Source organism: Alexandromys fortis, unplaced genomic scaffold (assembly GCF_014885135.2).
Source record: "Alexandromys fortis isolate MF-2015 unplaced genomic scaffold, M_Fortis_MF-2015_v1.1 scaffold_5, whole genome shotgun sequence".
NCBI lineage: Eukaryota > Metazoa > Chordata > Mammalia > Rodentia > Cricetidae > Alexandromys > Alexandromys fortis.
Genome location: NW_026067924.1, coordinates 4,975,567 through 4,986,202, shown reverse-complemented (window position 1 = coordinate 4,986,202; position 10,636 = coordinate 4,975,567). Strand labels below are relative to the sequence as shown.

General features: G+C 45.7%; 1 pseudogene; it reads right to left on the bottom strand.

Annotated features, from left to right (window-relative positions):
* Positions 1-6,893: 6,893 nt before the first annotated feature.
* LOC126501616 (60S ribosomal protein L7-like) lies at positions 6,894-7,757 on the bottom strand (annotated as a pseudogene).
* Between the last annotated feature and the right edge of the window lie 2,879 nt (positions 7,758-10,636).

Sequence of the window (10,636 nt, the reverse complement as noted above, 5' to 3'; positions counted from 1 at the left end):
TGATGTGGGAGTGTCATATATCAATCTGTTGATTTCATTGGTTAAGTTATAATAAACCAACTGCTTGGCCTCAGCTTGGAACATAGATGGGAGGAGTAAACAGAATAGAATTCTGGGCGGAAGAGGAAGTGAGGTCAGACTCTGCTCTGCTTCCAGAGGGACCAGACAGACGCCATGCTCTGCTCTCCCAGGCAGCTCCAACCCACGATGGACTTAGGCTAGAATCTTCCCGGTAAGCGCACCTTGGGGTGCTTACACACACCATTAGAAATGGGCTAGTCCAGGTGCGAGAATTGGCCTGTAAGGGCTAGAGTTCATGGGCCAAGCAGTTCTTTAAATGAATACAGTTTGTGTGTTGTTATTTCGGGCATGAGCTAGCCAAGCGGCCGGGGTGTTGGGGACGCAGCCCCGCCGCTCCTTATTTCAACAAGGCTAGAGGTGGTGAGGTTTGGGGGACCGATGACAAAGTCGGAACGCCAAAAACAACGCAACAAAAACCGGACATAATCCAGCAAAACCCAACAAATTACATGACATTTCAAACCCAGCAGGAGACAAAACACAGACCCCCCAAAGAGGAAGTGAAGGGTTCACTCTAGCCAAACAATGAAGTCAACACTTTGAAAAGGGGAGGGGGGGGGGGACGACTAAAACCTAGCGCGAAAGGGCAATCTAAACACCTTAAACAGCAGAGAGAGCTGCCACCAAAAATAGTCTGTGGCTACCAGTTCTCTGCCATGCAACTGTCTCTAGGACGCAGATTTGTAAGCTGTCAACTTCGGGGATGAGCAAAGAGAAATTAAAAGCTCCTGTCTTCTAGAAACAAAACTTAATAGGGATGACATAATGAAATGATCAGGTTAAGGAAGGGAGCCGGAGGGCACTGCCAGGGAATGGACAGTCAGGAAGATGACCTGAGGTACTTATTCCGACCTATGCTGGGCTATGACCGTAAAGATATATTCCATGTAATGAAGCCTTGTAAATTGCACTGAAAAATCATAAATGTGAATTAGGTGTTCCCTGCGCCTCTAGGGGTTTCCATTCTCATCCTCCATGTTTTGCTGAGAAACTGAGGTACAAAGAAACGAAGGAAATGGCCCGAAGCATGGCAGTGTGAGTCAGCAGCCTCATCAGGAAGCTGGGGCTGTGCCTCCTCACTTCCTGGTTTCCTCTATAAATATTAGTGTACATTGCCTTCCTCTCAGACTAGGGTCAGCGGTGGCAGCTGTGCAGCTTCGAGAGGCTGCTTTCCAGCAGGGAAGGCACAGATTTGAACTGTACTAGGGTGGGGCAAGATACCCTGACGTGGGTCCGCAGAAACCGGACTATCTCCCCAGATGGGTCTTTCCCCTTCCTAAACCTGGAAAACCCATCTTCCCTGATGCTCTAACAGCCTCTCGTAGAGGCGTGTCCTCGCAGCTCCCAGCCCATCTCCCAGGCTCTCGGGACGGGGGTGGGGGAGGGAGGGGGGGAGCGTGGATGCGCAAATTAGCAGTGTTGTTTGTCCCCAAAGCTCCAGAATTCAATTGTGCTCCAGTGCGTGCCAAGAGCTCTCAGAGTGTGCCGTGCATTGTAATAAAGCTGGTACGTGCTCTAGCAAAGAACTTTGTTCTGCTTAACGGGCCCCCCTCCCCGGAACATTTGTTTGGTCACCCGGCCCTCTACAGCAAAATAAGGGAAAGAAAGGAAAGAAAAGGCTGCACGCTGCTTGTTTGGTACTTCCAAAGCATGAGTGGAAGTTTAACTAACTTCAAGGAAAAGCGCGAGAACACTACACCCCCAACTGTTTGAGGACTTTCTACTTTTCAAGGCACCGGAGCTGGATTCCGGAGCAAAGGGCAGCAGCGATCATTCTAAGAGGTTATGTCATAGATGGTGTAATATTACCTTCTGCCCACTGGGATCTTATCAGCCCTCTGTTCCTGGTCTATTTTGAGACCCATCTGAGCCCGCTACCTGGGACATGGGGTGGTGTTAACAAACCAACGTCCAGCAGACAAGAAGTGAACCAGCCTCATCTGGAAAAGAACAACAGGGCAAAACATCTCTAGGCAGCTGATTTTATGCTTCAGAACACGGCTTCTTTGCCATGAAACTTAGAGGTACACTGTACCTGTAGAGGTACACTATACATGTAGAGAGGTATGCTGTGCATGTAGAGATAGGCTAATATTTAGAGGTGTTTTGTAAAGGTGTACCTGGAACCCAGATCAGCTAAGTAAGTGAGGAAAACGTAGATGCATTCTGTTACTTAAATCTCTTTGTTATTTAAGAAGATAAACTATTAAAAAGAATTTCAGTCAGGTGGTGGTGGCACACGCCTTTAAGCTCAGGAAGCAGAGGCCGGGGCTACACGAAGAAACCGTGTCTCAAAACAAAAAAGACTTCCTTAGCTAGGTGTGGTGCTGCCACCTTAAATTCCAGCACTTGGAAGGCAGAAGATGCAGGAGCATCTCTGTGATTTCCAAGCCGCCTGGTCTACCTACCTAGTGAGTTCCAGGACAGCCAGGACCACAGAGAGACTGTCTCTCAAAAACAAACAAACAAAACAACAACAAAAATCTCTTAGCATAAAGTGGCACACACCTTTAATCCTAGAACTCAGGAGGCAGGCAAATTTCTATGAGTTCAAGGCCAGCTTTGTCTACGTAGTTTCAGGACAGCCAGGGTTACATAGTTCAAAAAAGCAAAAACAACAAAAGTACTCTTTTCTTGAAGCAAAGTCCTAAGCCCACATCCTAGACTGTTAGTCAAGTCCACAATGTGAATAAGTTCATGGCGTGGTCCCAGACACTGACTTCTCTCTTCCTGCAGACAGGTAGTCAGCTATTAGTCTAATTGTCCTTCTACAGTATTTTTAGCTATTCACAAAAACCATGCAGCTTCCCAGTTCAAGACTAGCAGCTTTAAGAAGCTTTGCTCTGGTCCTCTGCCTGTCCCTCAAGCCAGTGCTGGCTGCCTAGTGTGCTACCTGCAGCTCCCTGCTCCCGCTTACTCACACCCAAGACTGGAATCCCTGGTTTCTGACCTTGACACTCCCTTCCCTCCAACCTCCCAAACTCAAAAGGCTTCCTCCCATTTCTCCATCAAGTTAAGTGTAGACAGGGCAGAACTCTTGGACGATCAGAGGATCTCATTGCCCGCACGTGGTTTTGCCTTCCTCAGCTTTTCAGAGTCCAGGTGGTTGGAATGGGCAGTCTTTGTCACTTAAGTCTTAAAGTGATTGGTTGAACTTTGTCTCCACCCATTTCAAAATCATTGGTATAGAGCTCATCCAGGATTTAGCCAGAATGCCTGAGGCCTCAGAGGCTGGGGTGGTACACTTAGAAAACAACCAATTAAGATCATCAGCACGGGGTAACAGGATTCAGGATCCTGAAAAGATGGTAGGAAGGGAGAGATGAGTTCCCGTCAGAGCGTGTAAGAGGGGCCAAGCTGTTGAGCCAGAAGGATGCCCTACTTTTTTTTAAATTTATTTATTTATTAAAGATTTCTGTCTCTTCCTCGCCACCGCCTCCCATTTCCCTCCCCCTCCCCCAATCAAGTCCCCTGGCTTTGTGGGAGCCTAGGCAGTTTGGATGCTCACCTTACTAGACCTGGATGGAGGTGGGTGGTCCTTGGACTTCCCACAAGGCAGGGAACCCTGATCGCTCTTTGGGCTGACGAGGGAGGATGCCCTACTTTTTTTAGCCACCATACGTATGAAGCGGTGAGCTCTTCCAGCTTCCACATGGGGCTTGCTGGCTTGATAGCTATTGTGTGCAATAACCTTTAAATTGTCTTTGTAGACAGTAGTGAACAAAATGTCCCTCCTATGTGAAAGTCACAGGCTCATTTGTTTTCCTTCTTTTTTAAGACACTAAGGGCTAAATAAATAAGTCTTTCAAAGTCTCTCCGGCTCGATGACCGTCTCTAGCTGTGAAAAGGCCAGAATAATTAGGTTAAGTCACATCCAGCCCAGTGCCATCTGTGCAGCAAATTCAAGGATGAGCTGGTAGCGGTTAAGCCACTTACACGCCTTCTAGTCCCTGGGAAGTATAAGCAAGAAGTGATGAGTGACAGGGAGCTAGGAAAACAGCTGTCAGTATCCGGCTTCGGTTTATTTCAACCCTTGCCTTCCCAAAGATAAGAACAAGTGGGCGCCTAAGGCATGAGTCCTGAGCTGTGTAAGGTTGTGAAGTCACAGACCCCTCTGTGCTGTGTAAGGTTGTGAAGTCACAGACCCGTGTTCAGATTCTAGCTCTGCCACTCACTGGCCGCGGAACATTAGATGAGCCAGTTAGCCTCTGAACGTCACATCTCTTCATCTGGACAAAGGAAAAACAACAATATTGGCTTCGCAGATTGGTGAAGACAACCATAAAATGCCCAGTGTGGAGTAAGAGCTTGGCAAGGATCAAATAGTTATTAGGAAGTGAGTAAAACTGTGAGAGTTTGCTAGTAAACAAGCCTCTCCATATTAGTGCCGCCTCCAGTTCAGGATTTGTGAGCCTAGCCTTTGCACTGACTGGATCCTCACTCGACAAGAATGCCATCTGCTTGCCGGCTTGCTGCAATATTCCAAGAGTAAAGTCCCTTCAGAAAGTACCCCGCTGAAGAGAGAATTATAAAGAGTAAGCAGAAAATCGAGGGCAAAAATGTATCCTGGAACAAGAACCTTCGGAGGCCCTCTGAACAGTCTCTGGGGGTTCTCACAAGAGCACCACACTTTAATAACTGTGAATTGATGCATCAGGCATCTGTATCTTGGTATTTCCAGTCTGATGGTGCCTGTGGATTGGACAGACTTTTTCTGGTGTTGGATATTAAAGTGAATGCAGCCATGCCTTGGCCTTCCAAGGCGACTGATTCTCAAGCTCCCTGCAGATAGCCGAAGCCTCAGATGCTCATCGCTTCTATAAAATGACTATGTATCTGCATAGAATATGCTATATATGTCTATATGTATACAAATCATCTTTAGGTTACTCACAACACTTAAAACAATGTGCATGTGGGCAGTGGTAATTCACACCTTTAATCCCAGCATCTAGGAGGCAGACACAGGTAGGTGATCTCTGAGTTCGAGGCCAGTTTGGTCTATAGAGTGAGTTTCCAGGACAGCCATGACTACACAGAGAAACTCTGTCTAGAAAACAAGACAAAATAAAAAACAAAAACAAGAACTCACCAGGTGATACATTACTTTGGGCCATTTCTTTGCAGGGTGGTGGTGGCTCATGCCTTTAATCCCAACACCCAGAAGGTAGAGGCAGGTGGATCTCTGTGAGTTCAAGACTAGTTGGTCTACAGAGTGAGTTCCAGGACCGCCAGGGCTACACACACACACACACACACACACACACACACACACACACCAAAACCCTGTCTCAAAAAACTAAGAACCAAAAAAAAAATAAATGTCAATAGTTATTATACTATGATGTTTGGGTACTAGTAACAAAATTTATCACAAATTCAAAAGACAACTTTTAAAATATTTTCTCTCTCCCAGCATGTTTGTGTATTCTTATCATACACTTGGGTGCTTCCTACATGTATGTGTACCATGCACATGACTGGTACTGCAGAGGTCGGAAGAGGGCACCAGACACTCAGGAACTAGGGTTAGAACACGGAAGCTGCTGTGTGGGTGCTGGGAACTGAACCCAGGTCCTGAGCAAAAGCAGCAAGTGTTCCTAACTGCTAAGCCATCTCTCTAGCCCCTAATATATTTTCTATTTGCAGTTAAACATATAGACATGGAATCCATGCATGTAGAGGATGAATTTAATGTAAGTATGAAGAAGGGGTAAAGAAGGGAGGCCCAGAGCTTCCAAAATAGTTCTGACACATACCAATGGTCCCTGACATCATTTCGTCCTTATGTCGTTGTTGTAGGTCAGATGCTGTGTGCCCGTCCTCACAAATCCCCAGGTGTTGAAAGTGCTCTAGTTCATGGTGTTTTGGGAAGGTGGTGGAACCTTCAGGAGATGGGGCCTAGGAGGAGGTAATTAGGATATTGTGGGCACACCTTTAAGGAGATATTGGGGGCCAGTTTTAGTTATTTTCCCCAATGCTGTTAGTACAGCTAACAAAATATCTGGCCAAAGTCACTTAAGGACAGAAATGTTGGTGTGATTTTAGATCACGGTGTGAGGATGCAGTCCATCATGGTAGGGAAGGTGTGGAGATGGAGCAGCTCTACGGTGACCGCAGGGATGAGAAAAAACAGGTCACGTGGAGTCCCAATCAGGAGGGAGAGATAGATGAAGGCCGTTGCTGGACTCACTTGTCCCCTGTGTTTTCAATGTGGGACCCAATCCATGGGGCATTGCCACCATTGAAGGTAGATCTTCCCTCCTCAGCTGATCCTCTCTGGAAATGCCTTCCTAGACACATCTAGAGGTGTGTCTCCTAGGAGCTTCCAAATCCAGTCAACTCGACAATGGAGACTAATTATAACAGACTCAGGGCTGGAGAGATGACTCAGAGGTTAAGAGCATTGCCTGCTCTTCCAAAGTTCCTGAGTTCAATTCCCAGCAACCACATGGTGGCTCACAACCATCTGTAATGGGGTCTGGTGCCCTCCTCTGGCCTGTGGGCATACACACAGACAGAATATTGTATACATAATAAATAAATAATTATAACAGACTCTAGCTCCTCTCCATACCTCTTCTCTCTGTGTGTCTCAGCCTCCAGGATGTGAATGGGCCTCTGCTACTGTCTCCTGATGTGTCTCACCATGGGCCAAAGCAATCCAGACACACACACACACACACACACACACACACACACGTACTGAAGTCTTGACCCCGAAACAAAACTTTTCTCTATTTTTTCCCCAGTTTGCCAAGCTGTGACTGTTTATTAACTAGCCAGATTACAAAAATGCCACGTGTGACACCTTAGTTCATTTGCCTAATGAGCCTGTTAATCAGCCTGACAGTGGCGGTGCACATCTTCAATCCCAGCACTCAGGAAGCAGAGGCAGGCAGATCTCTGGGAGTTCGAGGCCAGCCAGGTTTACAGAGCTAGTTCTAGAACAAGCTCCAAAGCTACAGAGAAACCCTGTCTCGAAACACAAAACAATAACAACAAAACTGTTAGTCTAGTCTTTCCTGTTGCCAGCACCTCTCCCATCCACAAAAGGAGCTGTCTTTCTCAACATTCCACCAGTGGGAAAGATCACGAGGAGACCACAGGAAGTTATTCGCTTCCTTGAAGCATTTTCCAACTCTATGGGTCTTGTGAATCAGCTCCTCTACGGAGATGACGCCATGTTTACCAAGAGATGGAGCAATCAAGGGATTATCTGTCAAGGAAGTTCGTTTCTTACTGATTTCACCATAGCCGCGCTTGTAGATGACTTGAGGTTGGGTTAGCTTGGGGTACCCCCATGCAACGTATGGTTCCACAATCAGCATGTCAGATGAAGCCTTGTCGAGCTTGACAAAGGTAGCACGGAAGACCTGATAGAGACGGGAAAGCGGCACGACCTTACAGACCTTAGTGCCTGCACCATGGAAACCTCAGATTCTGAAGACAAACGTCAGTTTTGGGTTCTGCAAGCACCTAGCTGCTTCCGGCTTCCCTCGCCATCCAAATTGTCAGTCCTGTACACCTGCCTGTGTTCCCTGTGATGGTGCTTTGTCTTCCTAGCTTAGCTTCCTCCTCGCCGTCTGTGGTGTCTTCAGCGCAGACTTCTGCAGGAGCTTCTCCTTCAGTCCCTCCAAATCCCTTGGCTTTTTTCCTAAGGATTTCTGGCACATCAGGAGTCCTCCCCCCTCAACCTCCCCTTACAGTCTCCACGTTCCAGTGGGGGGGAAAAGAGCTTTCCTCTTTATTTGTTTATTTGTTTATTTAATTATTTATTTACTTGTTTTTGTGTGTCCCCCGTGCCCTCTCCCCCAAACAAGGTTTCTCTGTATAACATACTGGCTGCCCGGGAACTTGCTTTGTAGATCACCTTTTCTCTTTTAAAATAATTGTCTTGGACATTTTGTCACGATGATGGAAAAGTGATTGGCACAGGAACACACTGATATAAGCAGACAAAAGCATTGTGCTACGTGAACTGAACTGAAGTTACACAAGAAGGGAAGGGAGGAGAACGGGGAATAACGGGAAAGAGTTTGCTTTACCGCATTTAGGAAGAGCTTCTCCACCGGAAATGGTCTGCTTTTTTTTCTGCCCCTTCATATACAAGATAATAGTTGAACTTCAAGGTTTTTGTTTGTCTCTCCCGTTCCCCCTCCTACCCCACCCCACCCCTAGCTGTTCTGAACTCCCTTTGTAGACCAGGCTGGCCTCAAATTCACAGAGACCCACCTGCTTCTGTCTTTGTGCTGGGATTGAAGAAAGGCACACCTCACTACACCTGATTTAGTTTTGTTTTTTGTTTTGTTTTCATTTAAAAGATAGATGAGAATGATAAAGCTAGGAGGCTGCAGTGTACACCTTTAAGTCCAGTCAGGCAGATCTCTTGAGTTCAAGGTTAGCCTTGTCTATAGAGTTCCAGGACTGGCTCCAATGCAACACAGAGAAACCCTGTCTTGAAAAACAAAAACAAAAAAATAATAAGAAAGCAAGTGTGGTGATGTATTTGTATAACCCCTGGCATTTATAACCCCAGCATTTGAGAAGGGAGGTAGGAGGATTAGAAGTTCATGGTCATCTTCAGCTACATAAAGTGTTCTGGGCTAGCCTGGGCTACATGAGACCCCCCCCCCTATTGAGTGTTAATTTGACAGAATTTAGATTCCCTTAGGGGATAAACCTCTAGGCACCCCTGTAAGAAATTATCTAGATTAGGTTAATGAAGTCAGAGAGACCATCTTAACTATGGATTGTAGTGTTCTATGGGCTGCAGTCCAGTTCTGAATCCAAAGGAGAAAATGAGACCACCGGTGTCTCCCTCTACTTCCTTACTGCTGGTGCAATGTGACCAACTTCCTGAAGCTCCCACTGCCATCACTGGGCCCACTCTGATGTATTGTAACCTGGAACTGCGAGCTACAATAAACCAGGCCTGGGGGTGGAGAGATGGCTCAGTTAAGAACACTGGCTACTCTTCGAGAGGACCTGGGTTCAATCCCCAGCAACCATCTGGTAGCTCACAACTGTCTGTAACTCCAATTCCAGGGGATCTGACCCTCTCACACAGCACTTATAACATAAAAAAATAATCTAAATAACTAAAAAATAAAAAGCAGCTCTTCCTTAAGTTGCTTCTTGTCAGGTATTTTGTGACAGTGAGAAAAGTAATGTAAGTCCCCATTTCTAACACAGAAGGAAAGCGACTATACACATTTAGAAACACATCTAAATAACTGTTAATCAGTGACAGAGACATCCACTTGGATACAATGCCTTTCTAGAGGAATACTGTTCCTCTTGGGTGAGTAACACACATAAGACTTTGCAGACACTACAGTCCCCTGCAAGAGTGTTCAGTCACTAAGAAGAAACCACAGACTTGGAGCAGAGACATATTGTCTCAGTTAGGGTTGCTATTGCTATGATGAAACACCATAACCAAAAGTAACTTGGGGAGCAAAGGACGAAAGTCACCCACAGTTCCATATCAAAAGCAGTTCATCATCAAAACCAGTGAGCACTGGAACCTGGAAGTAGGAGCTGACGCAGAGGCTGAGGAGGAAGGCTGCTTATTGGTTTGCTAATCGTGGCTTGCCCAGCCTGCTTTCTCATAGAACCCAGGACCACCAGCCCAAGGATAGCATCACCTACCCTGGTCTGGGCCCTTCCACATCAGTCACTAATTAAGAAAATGCCCCCACAGTGGGATGTTATAGAGGCATTTTCTCTCAATTGAGGTTCCCTCCTTTCAGATGGCTCTCGCTTGTGTCAAGTTGACATAAAACTAGCCAGGACACACATGAAAGCAGAAAGAGATACTTGGCACATCTTTATTGTGTTTTCTGGTGATTTAAACCAAGTGGGATTAAATGCTTTTTTCCCTTTGGTGGTAGCCTGTGCTTGTAGTCCCAGCTGTTCAGGAGATTGAAGCAAGCGGATTGTTGGAGTTCAGGAGTTTAAGACCAAGCTGAGCAATATAAGCAGCCTTCATCTAATACTAATAATGAATATTTTAATTTAAAAAAAAACTTTCCCCTGAGCTTCTGAGTTCATGAAATTGGTCTCCTGCACTTTACTTCTTTTCTGAGTGTTTGAAAGTCCCACCCCGGTTCCAGTTTTCCAGCTCTCTATAATATATCACCAAATATTTATTGAATGATAGTGATCTTGCTTATAACTGCTATGGTATCTATACCTTAAATTAACTGCACTCATTGTAATATTTTGATGATTTCCAGATGCATATATATCATATGAATAGAAAGAGGGTGGAGATACAGCAAAGCCATTCAAAATAGAACCAGACACTTGGATACCCCATGTGTTTTAGATATATTACCCATACAATTAAGAACATGGTATTATAAACCAACTCTATAAATCTTAGGATAAAACCAATAACACAGCAACTCTTCTTAGCCACAAAGAGGCCCTGGATAATACAGATTTCAGGATGATGCTCTTTGAATACTCCTGAATATTCCATAGCTTCCAAAAATAAACAACAGCATGTTCCTTTCTGTGCAAAACAAAGGGGGACATTTCTTCTTTT